Source organism: Pyxicephalus adspersus, chromosome 4 (genome assembly GCF_032062135.1).
Source record: "Pyxicephalus adspersus chromosome 4, UCB_Pads_2.0, whole genome shotgun sequence".
In the NCBI taxonomy this organism is placed as follows: domain Eukaryota; kingdom Metazoa; phylum Chordata; class Amphibia; order Anura; family Pyxicephalidae; genus Pyxicephalus; species Pyxicephalus adspersus.
The window spans coordinates 72,704,154-72,724,594 of NC_092861.1; the positions used below are offsets into that span (position 1 = coordinate 72,704,154).

Consider the following 20,441-nt stretch of genomic DNA (forward strand, 5'->3'; position numbering starts at 1 on the left):
TTGCTAAACACAGCTGAGGTTGTGGGTGATCTTAGCGGGGTGAGCTGTTTCTGCAGCCTCTTGTAACTCTTTAATGACCAATACAAACTCTGCAGCTGTTTCTTTTTGCTCATCAAAGCACAGCTTGCTCTAGAAGTTAATTAATGTCTAGGCTCCATAAAGATTTTTTTTTGTTGTTTTTGTTTTGTTTGTGATTAACTCACAGTGGGGATTTTATACAGTAACTGACACCACACTCGCAAAAAACTTATTAAGACAAACATCTGTCCTAATTGCATTTATTAAAATAATGTACCTTTTCTGATTTACAAACAAATTCAACCTAAGAACAAACCTACAGTTCCTATCTTGCATGTACCTAGGGACTACCCATATAGACGTAGATGAACTGATGATTAAAAAGAGAAACTAATATAAATATATATATATATATATATATATATATATATATATATATATGTTTGTTTACAGTTCCAATTCACATACAAAACGTATACAAGTAGTTTAAAAAGTATGCAGGGTAGTCAAACAATGTATAGGGTATCAATATAATAACACCAAATGCATCTTGTAATGTAGAGAAGTATGAGGATATGTGGATAATGAATCTCGAAGTATCAATTCATAAAGACAAAGGTATGCATAAATTACTAATATATGATGTATATATTTCTGATGGTATCCGATAGGCTACATTGTACTAATCATATATAGCTCAGGAAGGATATTCTTACATACCACAATGTATAGTAATGTATAGGGGTAATGTGGATAAATAGTACCATTTTAAGGTAGTTTTCCATGATATGTCCCATGTGGGTTGATAGATACTTGGGTGTAGTAGAAAGAAAATATGCCACAGTAAAGATATCAGCAGACTTAAGTCTGGTAGAGAGAAATAAAGGTTTCCATTACCCAAAGGTATATGTGTAATATTATGAAAAAAGAATAATGCCGTTGGTACAGAAACCGGTAGCATCCTTATGTAATAAAGTAACTTAGGAAGCACAGTCATTTTTACTGAATTATTCCTTCCTAACCAGGAGATAGGATGGGAATACCACCCTGCTACCAGCTTCCTAAGAAGATTAAATAAAGGGGGATAATTAGCAGAAAAAAGAGCCTCATAAGTGTGTGTGATCTTAATCCCCAGGCACTCCAACAAGTCTTTTACCCAGGAGAACTGAAATTTCTCCTGAAGTGATGTACTCATTCGTGGTAACTGGAAATCCAGAGCCAGAGATTTCCTTTCGTTCACTACAAATCCCGATAACTGAGCAAACTCCTTTAAAAGGGACACTAAATTTGGGAAGGAAATTAGCGGTTGGGAGATGGACTAAATTCGTCATCTGCGAACAGACTGATCTTATAATCCTGATCACCAATCACTATCACATGTACATTGGGAGAAATTCTAACCACTTGCGCAAACGGTTCTGGAGCCAAAAAAAATAACAGAGGGGATAGGGGGACAACTCTGATGAGTACCCCTACATATATTGAAAACCGAAGAGTAATAAGAGGAGCATCGAATTTTAGCGGAAGGCATGGCATAAAGAGCCCTCATCCAAGCCATAAAATTTGTTTGAAATCCCCATTTAGGTAACAAAGAAAAAATAATTACTCCCACGATAAAGAGTCAAATGCTTTTTTGATATTAAGTGCCAACAAAGCACTTGGAATTTTTCCTCGCTGTAGAAATTGTAAATGACTGACCACTTTTACGGTGCTATTGGGGGCTACCTGGGACAAATCCCACTGGATCCTTATGGATCAAGGAACCTAGAAATGTATTAGGTCTAGTGGCTAAAATTTTGGTAAGCAATTTAATATCAATATTCAGCAGGGATATGGGCCCATAATTTTGAGGATCCAAAGAATCTTTGCCCGGTTTGGGAAACATACCAATATGAGCCAATAAAGAGGACATTGAATGTTGAAGATGTTCTCTTAAATAGTTAAACATATCAGCTAATCTGGGAGCCAGGATATCAGGAAACTTTTTATAATATAGGGCCGAGAGTCCATCAGGTCCCCGAGTTTTATTGGTTTTTAAAGTTTTAATAGCAGACACCACTTCTCCAGGGGAAATCTCAGCCTCCATCAATTTTATCATATTTGCAGTAAGAGTAGGGAGCTTACCTGTGAAAAAAATTGGTCCACTCTATCCGTGTCTAAAGATAGGCAGGTGCTGTAGAGTGAAGAGAGTGTCTTCTGAAAAATCTCACAAATCGTCACAGGGTTAGCCGTACAAGTGTTGTTAGGGAGTCTAAGTTTCGTTGCTATTGTAGAACTTTTAGGAACATTTAGGACTCAAAACCCTCGCCAACATAGGCCCGGGCTTATTCGCCCTGGTATACTAATGCCTCTTAGACCAACAGAGTTGCCCTTCCACCTGATAATCCATTAACGCATTCAACTCCACCCTAGTCTGTTGCACTTCTTCTAATATTTATCTAGAAGAGCTTTGCTTCAGTCTGGCTTCTAATTGATCTAGCCTGCTTGTGAGCTCCTCTATGCGCAATAACCTAGCCTTTTTCTGGCTAGAATCTGCATCTGAGTCAACTGATCCCTCATGGTCGCCTTGTGGGCATCCCAGAGAGTGATGGGAGAACTCACAGAAGGGCTATTAATTTCAAAATAAGAAAGGAGCTTGTGTTCTACTTCCTTCACCCCTGTGGGATTGGACAGCAGCGTATAATTAAGCCGCCAATGAAACAAAGGGGATCTTGGCTTTAGGGAGTTACATTCAACCAATATAGGAGAATAGTCAGACCAGGGTGTAGTTGGAATTTTATCTTTACTTAATAAAGGTAAAAATCGTGGTGGTGCAAAGACATGATCTATATGGGTGAAGCTGCCATGGGAGGAAGAGTAGCATGTATAGTCTTTAACTTTAGGATTTACTTCCTAACATCCAGCATGTGAAAGTGTGACAGTAACTCCAAGAAAGCTTTGGAGATGGGAGAGAGCGATTTAACAATCTTTGGGTCAGAACCCGAGGAATGATCCATTCTTGGATCAACAATCATATTAGAATCCCCCAGCACTAGCAGAGTACCCTTTGCATGATGTTCAATAATGGGTAGATATTTAAAAAAACCTAATTTGGATATGAATAGGCATATAATAACTAACTAGGGTGACATCCTCATATATCTTCCCCTGGAGAATCAAAAAGCGACCAGTAGGGTTCGCAATTTCAAGTTTACAACTAAAAGGCAAGGATCTATGAAACGCAATCATAACCCCCTGCTTCTTTTCTTCAAATACTGAATTAAATACCCGTGGGTATTCTTTGTGGAAATATCTGGGGCATGATGTAGTAGAGAATCTTGTTTCTTGCAAACCCAGAATGCCCACAGAAAGCGAGGAAAAAAAATTAAATACTTTCCTCCGCTTGTTGGGGGAATTAAATCCCTGGACATTCTGGGAAACAATCACCGTTCTATTCAATCCTATAACACCAGATGTTTCCAACTTGCTAATAGACAGTAAGTACCTAGTCGCCATACTCCCCATTTCCATCTAGTATCCTTTCTATTCGTGCAACGATACGGACAACAATGATAAAAAACAAACAAACAGAAACACTGGGGAACAAACACCGGGTGGTCCATACATTCAAAACATAACAAAAAGAGCAACAACTGCCTCAGCAGAGTTTTGTCCTGCATAAAAGCAGGACTATCAATGGGGGACACCAATCTCCTCTAGTGTGAGCGACATAAAACTAAAAGGGTCTACACACCCTACTGTAGATGACAAAAATAATTACCAGAAAAAAAAATGAAAGAGTCCAAATCACTTGAACCAGGCAAACAAAAAATAAAATGGGTATGCAATTATATCTTTAGAAGCGAGTCTCACCATAATAAACAGCAACACATTAGTAGAAGAGTAAAGCAGACTCAAGTAAGGCACAAAACAAATAGGGCAAATAGTACATGTAATTCCATTATGCTTACAACTTCCGTGGGATCCATCCAAGAGAAAAAAAAGGGGGTTAAAAGTAAAAAAAGGCCCCTATACAAATAAAAGGGACACTTTCATCCATCCGCCGGTTGAGACCCGTGTAAGCGGTGAGACAGGTCCTTGCCAGTAGAGCGTTTTCCTCTTGTAACTCTCTCCCACAGCCGCGACCTGGGTGAGCTCTGGGGCCTGGGTGAAACTCTGGCAGATAAATAAGTTTCTGGTGGACGCAACTGCAAGTGATCAAAAAGATACTGTGCCTCCTCAGGTGTGGAAACCCCATGTTGCTTGTTCTGATAAGTAAAGATAAGCCTAAATGTAAATCCCCAACGATATTATATGTCCTGCCTTTGTTGAACAGTGAGGAACGGCCGAAGGGCTTTCTGTTTCTGGATGGTCTGGGCGCAAGATCTGCATAGATCTGGAAAGGATAAGACTGAAAGGAAAGGTCTCGCTTCTTCCGGGTAACTTTCATAATTTCATCCTTGGTCTTATAAAATGAAGGACAGACTATAATGTCCCTGGGAGGCCTTTCCGCCTTTTTGGTCACCAGTGCACGGTGAATCCTATTGAATTCCAGCCGTTCAGGAGGAAGGTGAGGAAGTAAATCCTGCAGTAAAGCCAGGGTGAAACCAAGCAAATCCACAATGGACTCTGGCAGCCCTCTGATTTTAATATTTTCCCTCCGATTCCTATTTTCTAAATCTTCTATGCTGAGCATAGCTGATTGTAAATCTTTTTACAATATGGTAAGGTCTTGCTTATGTGAATCTTTAACAGTAATAGTGTCGTCCATTTTGTGTTCCAAGTCATTTATCCTGGAGCCCAGATCTCTGATCTCTTTGGTGAGGCTGCGGAACAGCTTGTCAGTAGCCTGCAAAAGCTCTTGTTGAAGAGTTGCTTAAACTTGTCCAGCAATGCAGCATCCCTGCATGCTGGACTGTCTTGTGCACGCGGGAGAGCGGAGCTCGGTCAGTAAGCCTCCATCTTGGTCAGCTGCTCGCTCGCGTCCCCCGCATTTTAATTTTTTAAATACTTGTCTCCTTGTTAGAGCGGAGGGCTCCTTAAAGAAATGCTAGGGTAAGGTTCCATGGAATTTTAGGAAGGTATCTACATTACCCTACTGGTAACTTCTATCAACTATGATCTACATGTATTGAGGAGTGTACAGACCAGGTGATGATGACAATTTAATGAAAAATGTTATTAGCAAGTAGGTGAGGTATGTGTTAAGATGGATATTGAAGGGAAAATATTACAGAATAAATTTAAAATTTAAGGATATCTGAATTTACCTCGGAGTTCATCAACCTTTATAAACAGACAAGGGCACAATCCTGTACTCTAAGTTGAATCATAATAGCCTTATAATTTTCCTATCTACACTTCAATTTTGGATTTATAAATTATATTATCTCTTTAAAGAGCATTCAGCACCTTTAATGATGATTTCCCTTTAAAGTGTCATTCTATATGACAACTTAATGACTTCAGTTTCAGGTTAACCATGAATGCAGGGAGACTCTCATTCAGAGGCGAACTGCCTTTTGAACATCATAGGGAATAATTTAATATAATTTCATGTGTGAATCTGGTATAAAAATGAGGAAATTTATTATGCATTGAAGTGACAATTGCAATCACTTCTTTCGAATATTTGCTACTAAAAAAGTGACCACCACGGTACTGGCAGTGCTAAAGTTGGCTTGTTCCTTTTAATTGTGCAATCAGCTTGTTCCTTTTAATTGTGCTGTCATCTTGTTATTTTTAATTGTACTTAGTGTGTCTCTCAAAGTCTCTATTTACAGTGACATAAATCAAGCACAATATATGCTTTTGACATGTTGCTGTTGGAAACACATTTAAATAACCTGCATTTTAATGATTTTGCTTGCATGGCGCTAGGCAATTATATCTTGTCCAATGATTTGACAGACAAGAAACACATCAAACAGTCTTGTCTCTTGTTTGATGTCCCTAAGCAGTATATTCCTCTGATATTTATATTGTATTAAACAATTAATTTTAACACAATTTTATTCTATGATATACTGAGAATGAACAAAAATCTGTTTATCTCCTTCAACCAATAAATGGAGCTGAAGGTCTTTATCCTGTCTCTCAAAATCACCTTTGAAGGAGCAAAACCTTTAAATGTGTAAATTGGCCTAATACTATCCCTTCAGATAGAAGCAATATTGCTTCTGCTTCTATGATTTTCATTATAGGCAAATAACAGGATTTCCACTGTCATTAATGTAATTTCTTATATCAAGAAACTAACAGGACAAAAATCAAAATGTAATTACCTTTTTAAATTGACTACAAAATATAGTTCCAGTCTAGACATTTAAGATGTCATCTATGTAACAAACCCTAAAAACACATGACATGGGTACATACAAAGATTCTGTTACAAATAATGTGAGTATTTTAGAGACGGGTTAAAGCAAACATGGACAGGAAAGCTTAAAACAGTCAGCCTTTATTCTGAAAAAAATAAATAAAATATTGTTCTTGGGGTTACTGCTTCCTCACGACAGGTAACCACAGCTACAGGGGAGATTCTACAAACATTTTTTTGCCCATAGGGCATACATGGGGGCAGAGGCCGACCGCCTATTAAAACCACCCCCATCATAATTCTTGCCTTTGAGGACGTGACACATGGGTTTGTTACACTGGTTACATGAGGACATAGCGCCGTTTACTGTCAGCCAATATTAATGCACAAGATCATTACCAATTCAAAATGTTTTAAAAATTAACACGCTATAAATGTATTTATTTACAATATCTCCATTGTCATTTTTATTGATAACTGTTTTGAATGTTAGCAGTGCGTTTTGTGCCCTGGGTTTTAATCAAGTCAATGCATTTTTTTGTTTTTAGGTAAAAATAGGAAACTTTTATTGTATTCAGATTTGTTTATATTTAAGTATATACAGTATGTTTGTTGTATTACCTCCCAACGCATTTGTATTTTTCTATAGCCAGCCCTGTAATTTACACACATATAGGACACTGCATAGCTAGGTAGAACACAAGTTAGCTGTGTGTTCTAATATGTTATAAGTCGCATACTCAGGGTAAGTATGCAAAAAGTGCACCTATCACATGAAATTAGATTGTAAGCTCTTTTGGACAGGGTTCTCTCTTCTTACTGTGCCATTGTTTGTATCCGTCTGTCGTTTGCAACCCCTGTTTAATATGGGCTGCTTAATATGTTGATGCTTTGTAAATATAGTTTAGAAATAATAATATTAATATTAATGCAAATAGGGAGCTATAAATCAAAAAGCTACAGCAGTCACCCAGGGGACCTTTGTTGTTTAATCAGAACCTTTTGAGATAAGATGTTGAAGAAGTAAGGGGTGTATTTTATTAATATAATACAGTATTTATTTAGCACCAACATATTAGGCAGCGCTGCACAAAGTTCATAGTCATGTCACTGTCCTATAGTCCATAGTCATAGAAGCTGTCCCTCAAATAGGCTTACAATCTAATGTCCCTACCATATTCATTTGTCATTATTACAGTCTAAGGTCAATTTTGGGAGTAGCCAATTAACCTAACTGCATGTTTTGGGAATGTGGGTGGAAACCAGAGTACCCGAAAGAAACCCACACAAACACGGGGAGAACCTGCGAACTCCATGCAGATAGTGTCCTGGACGAGATTCGAACCTGGGACCAAGCACTGAAAAGGCCAGTGCCAACCTCTGATCCACCGTGCTGCCCAGTATCTAAACAGAGTTGGTTAAAATGCATATCTAGGAAAAACTTTTTAATGTAGGGGGTGCTGAACTTTTGTCAGGTTGTTATTGCTATCTGTTCATTGGGAAATTGTTCTAACACAAATCCATGATCCAACTGATTCAACATTTTGCCCCACAATTCTACAAAAACACAAACATTTGATCAGAAGGTGATAGTTGGAAGAATAATTATAGAGTAAAGTGAACTAAACTACCATAAATAAATGTTACAGTGTACTTTCTCAATTTTTGTGAGGGGGATGTGTTGTTTTATGAATCCAGTAAAATATAATTATGTTTATGCAAATGAGAATAAACAATGAATCATGTATACTGTATGGTTCCTAATAAGCTTTTGTCTTTACTATAATTTTATTATGTTTGTTTAAAAGTTTGATATAAGGATTTAATATGGAAGGGAATCTTGATTTTTTTTATTTATGCTTAGTAGTTTTTATTGCTAATAGTTTTCTGCTGTATTTCACTAACTGTTTTATAACATTATATATATATATATATATATATATATATATATTTGACATTTGTTTAAATATTTTTTGTCCTAACAATGCATGGCAGTTACTAAAATGTAGATTGAAATAGAAGTATAAATATACTGTTGTACAATTATAATTTATTTTTCTATTGCATTAACAGGACTTCTGTAAATGTCTAAATGTCCTTTTTTTTTAAAAAAAAAAGGGTAATGCACTCAAAAAAAAATGATTAACATTTTTCATTAACATATAAAGGTTGTCATATAAGGGTTGTTTTTTTTTAAAAAAATGGTGCAGCACCTTTCCTTTTAGTCTTGATCGCCATGGCAATTAAGACTGGTCGGGAGCACAGAGCCTCCCTTGATACCTATGTCATGTATCCCGGGAGGCTCTGGGTGCTCCTTCTTCACAGGCTCTAATCTCAGGCATGTGCAAAAGGGGCTTTTGTTCTATTAAGGGAAAGAGATGCGGATCTCACGCAAGCGCAGTGAGATTGTCTTTTTTTCCCATTACAGTGGCATACGTCATCCGAACTCGCACCTGTGCAGTGCGAGATCGGGTGTCATGCCAAGAAGACAAGAAGACAGAAGAGAAGAGTGAATATGGTGAGTGAAAATGAAGAGTGCTTCTTCAGCGTCGGGATGAAGAGAAATTCCAAGACAGCGCAGGACCGAATCATGGGAAGGACCAGCGCCATCGAGGGATCTGCAGGATTAAAGGTAAGTATTATTTTTTTGCTTGCAGTTAAGTCCTGCTTTAAGTGTATCTGTCTGGTTCTCTAGTGCCCTACTGTTCTTCTTTTACAAATAATGTGGCATCAGATTTAGACTCTGATGTGTTAATGTATTAACAAATACAAGTTTTATTTATATGTTTAAAGCATTGTTTCCTATACTGTTGACTGGAACCCACACTGGGTCTAAATTGTGTTTGTGATGAGTTATCACATGTCTGTGTTCAGACTGGCAAATAGATTGGGGTGCAGTTACAGCTTCCTCATTCCAGTGATCTGATGCATTGGGGGAGACGTTACAAGTAGCTTCTATCAATGACAACCTCAGAGAATGAATGGGGTTGGAAGGGGGTTTTACAGTGGCACTCACTGCCATATATTGTCAAATTTGCTGTTTTTTTAAGAACAGATCTCGAGGCATGTCCAAACCTAGTGTTCTGTAGCACAGCCTATGTACAGCCTAAAAATGTGTAGAATTTATGTTTTTATTTTGTTTTATCTATTAACAACGGAACCTGTGAAATGATAAAGCAAATATAATTTGCAGAACGGACGTATATAAGGAACTAGGGTATGTACATTGTAGGGGATAGAGATACCCACATAGGTTATAGGGAAGTAGAGACCCCAACTTTAGGTAATATACCGAAAGAAACAAAAACATATTTCCCTCTGCTTTACTAAAGTTACAGAATATTACAAAACTTACTGTACTACCAACATGAAGCCAATTTAAATGTGTTAATAACAGGCAAGAATCTAAATGAGGCCTTTTAATGTTTCATTTGAAATAGGATATATTACTAACATATATTGCTTAAAGTGTCTGCAATCCCTATTTTTTTATTGATGTTAATATTTTTTTGTTACCAGTTCTTCAAAATATATGTACAAGAGACAGTAAAATGACCACTATAGTCAGCTTATAACATAAATCTACCAATTCAGTATCCCACTTTCATGCAAATGTGCCTACCACCTAGATACATTAGCAGAACACATTTACTGTACATTTCAGCACACACATGTGTATGCCACCCATACACTTAGTCAGCACTGAGAAGAATTACAAATGAGGGTATATGTTCCACAAACAACAAAGGTTGTGTTTTTCCTGATGTTGGGGAACTTTCCAATAGTCTTGTGTATTTGAGACAGAAGGTGAAGGGAAATCATTGTAATGCAGACAGCAATAAGAACCTGATAGTGGTCCCAACCCTTCCTTAACTTATCAAAAGGAGTGTTTCTTGAGGTAAGACCTAATCATGTTACGTCCCTATTAAGCTGGGTTATTTGATGATTTTACTGACATACTGTATTTGGTTACCTTTAGGGCCTGTGCACATGGGCTTTTGTTTGTGGTAAACCCGCGTCTTTACCAATACATCTTAATGGAAATGCAAACACAATTGATGCAGATGAAGGTATCCATCCATTGCGGGTCAAAAAGAAGTAAGGGCATGTAAAATGACTACAAATAAACCAAAGCTGATTTCAAATGCAAGCTTAATACTCCCAAAAGCACCCTGCAGTTCTAGTCAACAAAAGTCACTTTGTAAATACATTGTATTATTTTGAATACTGAAAAGACACACTTTGTTGAATATTAATATATATATTATTTGATGTGAATCCACTGGTAATAGTTTTGATGCTACAGCTCTATGTTCTAGATATCTGTTAACTGCTGTGGTTTATATTGTTTGCATGATTCTAATCCATATGTGGTTTTTTGCTTCCTGCTTCAGTACAGCAGAACTGCGGACATGTGGCTTATGTGTGGTTCTTAAAATGTTCTGAAACATTACATTATATAGTACAGAATGTTTTTTCTTTATTTTCTGGAATATGTATTGGCAGAGGCATAAACATAAATTTTAAGCATGTAAAAGCTTCACATTTTGTAAAGAGAAAACACAGACTTGGTCAACCATAACCTGATCAAAAATGTTATAGTGCAATAGTGAGTATGTATAATTGTACAGAGATCCTGATTAATATCTACTCCCTTTAATAGTAGCTGATATGTGGGCTTGCATGGGATTATTATTGCATTACAGGGTTACTTTACAGATGCGGTGAACAATTATAAGCTAATTTGCATGCATTTCAAGTATGGCTAGAATATTTTTTCATTCTCTTAAGTAACATGGACATTGAAATGAATACAGACTTCTCCATGGGAGATAATTATTGCCTCCATGGCCACGTGCGCTAAGTGATTGCGGCTTCACAATAAATGGACATTAACCTCGGCTAATATCTTGTTAAATTATCTAAAGGAATCTCAGAATGGGTATACAACCAAAGTCAAATCAAATCATAGCGAAGCAGCAAATTAATTTACTTTACACATTAATTAAACAATGCATGTTTCACCGCTAGTGTTTATACTTTAATTTTCTGAGTTAATTAATTCATTTGTTACAGGAGTTTGGACTTGTGCATGCAGTCCTGGGAGCTAAAATGAGTTCATGTTTTATTTTCAAGGCATAGTCACATCTGAAATATATTTTCTGCTTTCTCCCTTTAATTTTCAGGAGTCGTTGGAGAGTCATGTGTAATTTCATCCCTTTTAGAGAAAACTCAATTTATTTCAAGAATACCATGTATATTTGGAAATGAATCTACACCCCTGGAAACTACTTCCAATTTTATCAGTCATTCAAACCTTGGCTTAGCTGGTTAGGCATCAATGAATTCTCGTGAATTAGTTTCCTAGGGATCATATTGATGAAGATGTTCCATAGTGTAGCAACCTCTACAAGCCTGCAGTTTGTATTAGAAAAAATGTAAATCTCTGTCAATAAAAGACATGCATTTTAAATTAAGTTGCTGGAGAAATATTTAAACTTCTGAGCTGTTTTAAATTTTTATTTTTTACTTATTTTCCCTATGCTTTGGGATTAAAGAGAAGCGGTAGGGTTATTTAAAATAGTGAAATAACTGCAAACAAGTTTATAAGCCTTTCACGGGACAATAACTAGAAATCTTACTTTTAAAAGAAATTCTCATAAAATTTTGAATTGGTGTTCTGAATTTTATATAACTTTTCCTTATAGCAAAGCTGTGCTTTGACCTTGAAGGTTACCATTATTTAGAGTTAACACAGGGCTTCTTGTTCTTGCCCCTCAAGGCTAAATGCAGTATCTCCCCCCATGGACGACAAAAGAAAAGGTTTGTGCTGCTGAGGAAGGCTTCACACAAGTTTAATTGGAAACCAATGCAGCCACCACATCCAAGGAATGGGAAACTGTAATATATTAAATGTTTATTGTTGGGTTTAGAATGGATAAGGTAATCAGTAATCAGGCCTGCAAAAGAAAAAACAGTCTGTATGAAGTTTAGGCTTGACATATTGCTGGGTAGGAAAGGGGAGGACCCAGTGGCTATGGTAAACATTAAGTTAAAGGTGGAAAAAGGTTCTGAAAATAAATTTATGACTTTACAGGAATATTGGCCATATTCTACAACAGAAGAAAAGTGGAACTTAGTAAGTTACCGTATTTTTCGGCGTATAAGACGCACTTTTTCTGGGTGCACGTGGGTGCGTCTTATACACCGAATACGTGTTAAAAATAATAAAAAAAATCATACTCACCCGATACCGCGATGCTGCGTGCTTCTTCTCCTCGCTCTCCTCCCGGCTGCAGCGCGTGTCTCCTCCTCCTCTGAGCGAGGAGAAGCCGGCACACGTGCCCTCGCGATCCCGTAAGCAGGCTGATCCAGCCTGCTTATGGGATCGCGGGGGCATGCGTGTCGGCTTCTCCTCTCTCAGAGGAGGAGACACGCGCTGCAGCCAGGAGGAGAGTGAGGAGAAGCCGACACCCGTGCCCCCGCGATCCCATAAGCAGGCTGGATCAGCCTGCTTACGGGATCGCTAGGGCACGTGTGCCGGCTTCTCCTCGCGCAGAGGAGGAGGAGACACGCGCTGCAGCCAGGAGGAGAGCGAGGAGAAGAAGAAGCCCACAGCATCGCGGGATCGCGGTATCGGGTGAGTATGATTTTTTGGCACAGGGTGATCAGAAGAGGATACATTGACACAGAGTGATTAGAAGGGGATACATTGACACAGAGTGATTTTTTGGTATTTTGTTCAGAATCTTTTTTTTCTAGATTTTTCTCGTTTAAAATTGGGTGCGTCTTATAGGCCGGAGCGTCTTATACGCCGAAAAATACGGTAAATAACTGGCTGTGACATTGACTTAGGACCTGGGCTAGATTGACATCTAACAATAGCTTTGAAAACTGATAAAATTGATATTTCAGTTTAGTGCACAAGACATTATAATGATATTGGATTTAGTTCAGAATCAATAGGTATTTTTTTAAACTTGTAGTCTGAAAAAAACACTGCAGCCACTACATCTAAAAACTGAGAAGCTGACATTTATATAATTTTTGAGCTTGGCTTTATGTTGAAAAAAAGGAGCATTATATACATGCAACATTGAAATAGCGTTGCCTTCTGTGTACAAAATGGGACACAAAACAGAGCTGGAAATCGAGGATGTGAAGTTTGGGGATCAACTCAGACTGCAGCAGCACAGTCTTCATCAAAAACACAAGCTTTGTTTGGGAAAAACTACTTAGTTCTAGCAACTCAGGAAAAACAATATAAAACAGTGGATTACAGTCCCACGTCCCCACAGCGTCCAATTCCAGTTTCTCATGAGGGTCCAAACCCCAGCCTGGGGTTTGATTAGTCCAAAACAACAGCAGTTCTATTTATTTAGCTAAGTGTTACAGCACACTCTCCAGCACTTTAAAGTCAAAACACTCTATATCACGACAGTTCCACTCACATTTGGCTGCTCTCTGTATGACAAGGGCAAAGGCAAGTGTAGTGAATACACAGTATGAGTTTGAGAACAAATGCAGCTGCACCTTCGAGTCCCCCTTTAGCAGCGAAGAAATACAGGGTGCTTTAACCAATATGCCCTCAGGAAAGGCTCCAGACCAAGATGTGTTTTCCAGGAACACCTGCTGCTGCATATGGCTCTGGCATTCAACACCATCGCAGGGGGCAGCCACTTTCCATTAGACTACCTACGTTCCCATATTGCATTGATTCCAAAGGCCTGTGTCAGTTACCAGCCAATCTCGCTCCTAAACCAAAACTTTAAATTTTTTCACCAAAATGATTGCAATGAAACTTTAGAGGGTCTTGTGCAAGCTAATCCACTCTGACCAGATGTGATTTGTTCCGCTGAGGGAGGCATGGGATAACACCACTAAGATCCTGAATTGGATAGATCTAACAAATGAATTTTCCTCCCCAGTTCGCCTGTTATCAATGGATGCCAAGAAGGCATTTGACAGGGTGGATTGGATGTTTATGGACCAAACCTTACTGCATATAGGTGTGAGCCCTAACATGGCTTGCATGCAATCTATTTACTGGTAAGTATAAATGGCTTTCCATCTGAAACTTTCATCAAACATAATGGCACATGCCAAGGGTGCTCATTGTCTCTGCTAATTTATTTTCTGACCTTGGAACCATTACTTAGAGCAATCAGAGCTAACTCACACTAGGGAAAGGACCACAAAAAATCACTGCCTTCATGAAAGACCTCATGTTTGTGGTCACCAACCCAGTTGTATCTCTATCTAACCTTATTCGTAAGCTGTCTATATATGGTGCTCTGTCAAATTTCAAAACCAGTTACTCTAAGTTTGAGACAGTGAATTTATTTCTGAAACCTGTGTTGTGTGTGAAGTTAGTGAGTTCTTACTCTTTTATATGGACCTCAGGGGGTCTAAAATATCTTGGCATCTTTCTTCAAGATCTTTCTTCAAGAATCAATAGACAACTGTTGTTTTATCCAAAGTCAGATGGGGGCCTGGGAATTCCATACCTCTCTTTGTATTATTCAGCCTCCCACCTGGTGGAGTGGTGGATTTGGACTGGCACTCTATGGCTAGACAATGGAGCAGTTGGTTACCCCTCAATCATTTCAATTTGTCTCCTGACTAATGCCCACTCAGATGTCCACCCTAAGAACCACCCTACATTAGGGCCCATGTGGAAGATGCCAGAGAATATTCTCCAATCTGAATATCTCACACCACCCATCATCTCCATATTCAGTATTGGGTAATCCCTACTAGGGAGGGAAGATCCTGTCTTTAAAGATCGCAGCAGTACTGAAATTTGTAGAGCCTCTCACTTTCTCAGCAGAGATTCCTGGCTCCAGATTGAGGAGTTGGCCCTCCTGGGAAACTCTGGGCTGTTGGCATTTTGCAGAGCGAGACAATTGTTGCACTTTTTGCACTCCCTACCCTATTGCATGGGATTTCAAGTGACAAATGATCCATTTGAATCTCTAAAGTCCTTCTGGTCAGCAATGCAAGAGATTTTACCAAAATTCACAGACTACCCCACTCCAGGTTTTCTGGCCTTCTTGTTTCAGCATAGCCCCCTGTCCCTCAGATTTCAAAAAAACTTGGTTGTAAAGTATTTCCTGAACGCAGATAAGGCCTGTATCCCACTGCACTGGAAAAGTTCATGGACCCTGGTGGCCTAATGGCTCAGAAATGTTAACAAAATCATGCTATCATCAGCCTTCAGGATGTGGGGGGGGGGGGGGGGAGAATTCAAAGCCACCTGTTTTTATTGAAAACAATTTATGGACAAACTCTGAATAAAAGAATTATTTGACCACTTAGATGTATCCCTCTCTTATGCAGTTTGTATTGTTTATTGATACTGCTTTACCTGTTTAGATATCTAACTGGAATATATATGTAATTGCATTATGCTACATTATATACAGTTAGGTCCATAAATATTTGGACAGGGACAACTTTTTTTCTAATTTTGGTTCTGTACATTACCACAATTAATTTTAAATGAAACAACGCAGTTGAACTGCAGACTTTCAGCTTTAATTCAGTGGGTTGAACAAAAAGATTGCATAAAAATGTGAGTAACTAAAGCCTTTTTTTAACACAATCACTTCATTTCAGGGGCTCAAAAGAAATTAGACAAATTAAAAAGCTGAAAACAAAATATTCATTTCTAATACTTGGTTGAAAACCCTTTGCTGGCAAAGACAGCCGGTAGTCTTGAACTCATAGACATCACTAGATGCTGGGTTTCCTCCTTTTTAACTCCTTTAAGGCCTTTACTGCAGTGGCTTTCATTTGGTGTTTGTTTGTGGGCCTTTCTGTCCGAAGTTTAATTTTTTAAGTGAAATGCATGCTCAGTTCGGTTCAGATCAGGTGATGGACTTGGCCATTCAAGAGTATTCCACATCTTTGCTTTAATAAACTCCTTGGTTGCTTTGGCTGTATGTTTTGGGTCATTGTCCATCTGACTGCATTTAGCAGAATTTGAGCAGACAGTATGTCTCTGAACACCTCAGAATTCATTCGGCTGCTTCTGTCCTGTGTCACATCATAGATAAACACTAGTGTCCCAGTGCCATGGCAGCCATGCACGCCCAAGCTATCACACTGCCTCCGCCATGTTTTACAGATGATGTGGTATGCTTTGGATCATGAGCTGTTCCACGCCTTCTCCATACTTTTTTCTTGCCATCATTTTGGTAAAGGTTGTTCTTGGTTTCGTCTGTCCGATGAATGTTTTTCGAGAACTGTGCTGGCTTTTTTAGATGTTTTTTTTTTTTAGCAAACTCCAATCTAGCCTGTCTATTGAGGTTGAGGTCTTAAGGTTTTTGAGGGGCTTGCACCTTGCAGTGCACACTCTGTATTTACTTTCATGCAGTCTTCTCTTAATGGTAGAGTTGGATATCAATACGCCTAACTCTTGGAGAGTGTTGTTCACTTGGTTGGCTGTTGTGAAGAGGCTTCTTTCACCATGGAAATGATTCTGCGATCATCTACCACAGTTGTCTTCCTTGGATGTCCAGATATATTGGCGTTGCTGAGTTCACCAGTGCTTGGTTTCTTTCTCGTGATGTACCAAACTGTAGATTTTGTCACTTCTAATATTGTAGCAATTTCTCGGATGGGTTTTTTCTGTTTTTGCAGCTTAAGGATGACTTGTTTCACCCACATGGAGAGCTCCTTTGACCGCATGTTGTCTGTCCACAGCATCATCTTCCCCATACAAGCCCCCCCCCCTAAAATCAACTCCAGGCCTTTTATCTGCTTAATTGATAATGACATAACGAAGGAATAGCCCACACCAGCCCATGAAATTACCTTTGAGTCAATTTGTCCAATTACTTTTGAGCCCCTGAAAAGAAGTGATTGTGTAAAAAAAAGGCTTTAGTTCCCCACATTTTTATGCAATCTTTTTGTTCAACCCACTGACATAAAGCTTAAAATCTGCAGTTCAACTGCATCTGAGTTGTTTCATTTAAAATTATTTTTGTGGTAATGTACATTACCAAAATTAGAAAAAAGTTGTCTCTGTCCAAATATTTATGAACCTAACTGTATGTAATTAGAGTATAAAGTGATATACAAGTTGCACCTAAATGCAACTAGGGTAATTGAAATACCAGAATATTCCTATCATTTCTAATATTCATTATATATACTAATTATTTTGGTTATTAATACTCTTTCTTATAATCCAATTGGGAACAGTTACTAAACCGTAAGTACACAACTTTTTCCCCAATGAGGACTCTCCATAGCAGTACTGTAAGTCCAATCATATAAAACCACTTTCTTCATTTTTTAATAATAAATGAGAGACGGCCTTTCCTCGATTATGTAGGGTACACCATGTCTAGTTTTAGTTCCTTTTCCCATAATGCTAATGGAAAAAAAATACCAAAAATAATCTGATGTACATACCTATATATTTTTTGTGCAAAAGATTTTTTCGCCTTTGTGCTTAATACAATATAGTTGAAATTGCCACAAAAGAACCCCCTGTCTTTTTTTCCTTTTTCTCCATACTCTAACATAAGGGGGAGGCAGCACCATTTTTAAACCTAGGAGGCAGGAAAGCACCAACAAATTTTTACCTGAACTCTGTAATAAATAATTACCTTAACTTAGTGACTATAGTGCAAAGAATACCAAATTGTGTGCAAGAAAATGAAAAATAACATGATTTTTGTTTGCTGGTGCTTTACATGATTGGATGTCTGGAGTCAGTAGAGTTCTGTTCACATTCAAAATGAATTACATTTGTTTTAGACATTATAAAATAACATCTTTATTGATAATAATGTTTATACATGTTTATCACTTGTTTATCTATATAGGTTTTAATAGAAGATTCACTTATCACATCAGTAACGCTACACTTACAGTATTCTTTGTGGAGTTTTCAATTTGTGTTAACTGCTTGTGCTGGGAATTGATTTATTTATAGATTGGATATATTACTAGGGTGATATACTACTTGCAGCAGCTGGCTACTAAAATGTAATTGATTATTTATTTATTCATCTTGGACCATACTTTGCTGAGTGCAGATTTTATGTAGCATTAATAGAAAAAAGATGGCTTGTCAGCACAGTGTTTGCCCTAGAATAGGCTGTACAAATATTAAATACAATAAATCATGATGTATTTTGTAAAAATATGTATGATACAAAAACACACTGAAGGAGTCTACTTTTAAACCCACACAAGATTTATACAACTTTAACCCAGAAATGACACATTTTTCCAATAGAAAACTGTGAAAGTTGTGTAAATGTTGTGTGAAAACATTTATAAATAAAGCAGTTCATTGTAATGATTCTCTAATGATAAACTTTAAAAAATAAAAAAGACTCTGCAATTATGATTATATCTCATCTTGATCTCAGTCGTTTATATAATAAAATACAATGTACCAATTCATTATTGGGAGAGAATCTTAATAAGGCTATAATGTGTTTCTTATTTAAAACTGTTTAAAAAAGCCATTTTCCTTTTTTGACCTTTATCTCTATGCTTCTTGAGCCTTTTTGCGCTCTGCTTCAAGTGCCCATACCACACCTGTCCCAGTACCATTTATATTATATAATGTTAGTGGTTAGTGGTATATTTTGATAAATTATATTATTATTAAAGAAAAACTGTTTGCTGATAGAAGATACTTGGATGTTAAATATCGTTCTATATATATCCTCACTCATAGAACATAGAGTATAGAACTGACACTGTTTGCTTTACTCCTAACTTGTTTACATTAACTGGCATGTCTCTGTTTCATACTGAAAACCATTTTACCAGAATGTTTCTATCAAATTTTGTGAACAGAAAACACCACAGCACGTTATTGCCTGGCTGCAATTGCCAAAACCAGTACATCATAACTACTAGGGATTAACGCATCTGCCTAGGTTCAGTTTGCAAACAATTTTGTGAATCTTGTTTGGTAATTCTACATCTCCCTATACAATATAGTTATCTTCCAGTTAACAGGTCCAACACACAAGAGGCTAAATCAACCTGAAAATTTACTGTTGCTCATAGTAGAGGTGAACCCAAACCTCATACCTAATAGCTATTTTTTTTTAACAGGAGCAAAATAGTTTGTGTGCCCTCCCTCAATCACCCACCTAATAGTATACTGGTCCACCTATTTCAGTGTGCCCACTCTTTCACGCAGTGCATCTTCATGCATTGGTATTACTTGTACTGCTGATTTTCCGACATGTCAAGCATACATGTCTGTATCTTTCCTCTCCTTCTTGTGTCTACATCTTCCACCACTTAACACATCTAGTGCCTCCCATATACGTCCTTCATGTGGTGTTCACATGTGCCACAAACAGGTTCACCCTTTTTCCTGTCCTTTACCTCTAGCATACCCACTATACTATTTCTGTCCAATAGCCAGCCTTGGTACATGTCCACAGGAGAAACTTTAACCTAGTGTAACCTCTGACCTGATGGTAACAGATATTTACTGTGATGAGATTGACATTGGAATTAAAGTAAGCGTGGATATAGTATGGCACAGTTACCGGTAGGTAAACTTGACATGGAGAAAGTACAAGTCCACTTGCAGCTGAAGAAACAAATAAATAGAAATCCCAAAAGTGAACTCTGAACTCACCATGGGACTTGGAGTATCTGCACCCTTTGCACTACTCATTTCTATGTTCAGTATAATTTTCATCAAAGTACTAAACATCTTAAACTTGTTTGTAAATTATTTAAATAAAATCAGCATGTTACCTTTACAGAAAACAATGTTTTATTTATGGTTGGTATTTTTGATGTAAATACATTTTTTCTGTGCTGATGTTCTACTTGAGGCCTGTCAGCTCAGTCTGTGCTTTCATTGCCAAAGTCCTGTAGCTTTCTTCTCTCCTGTGTGGAAAACATGTTTAGAAATGCATTGCATAGCATGGTGTATTTCCACTTCCATTGATCATTGCTATATACAGATAGTCTTAGCATTTTGTCTTCCAAATAACAATATGTAGTGCTGTGCACCGGCAGAGCCTGATTTGTTAACTCATTTACACACTAGTTTAAACACAGCGGACATTTATTTCACTTTATGTCCTTTACCTGGGTGAAAAACTAAACCTTGCTGGGAATTTAATTA

General features: G+C 37.7%; 1 long non-coding RNA gene across 2 annotated transcripts in view; it reads left to right on the forward strand.

Annotated features, from left to right (window-relative positions):
• The window catches only part of LOC140330065 (uncharacterized), a 31,497-nt gene extending 19,708 nt beyond the window's left edge, over nucleotides 1-11,789 (forward strand). Inside the window, exons 2-3 of one of the 2 annotated variants that reach the window (XR_011920597.1) lie at nucleotides 10,296-10,414; nucleotides 11,503-11,789. This is a non-coding gene — a long non-coding RNA (uncharacterized lncRNA). Of the gene's footprint in view, nucleotides 1-8,294; nucleotides 10,415-11,502 lie in introns of those variants that run through there. The other variant, XR_011920596.1, reaches the window with a different exon arrangement.
• Nucleotides 11,790-20,441: the final 8,652 nt, after the last annotated feature.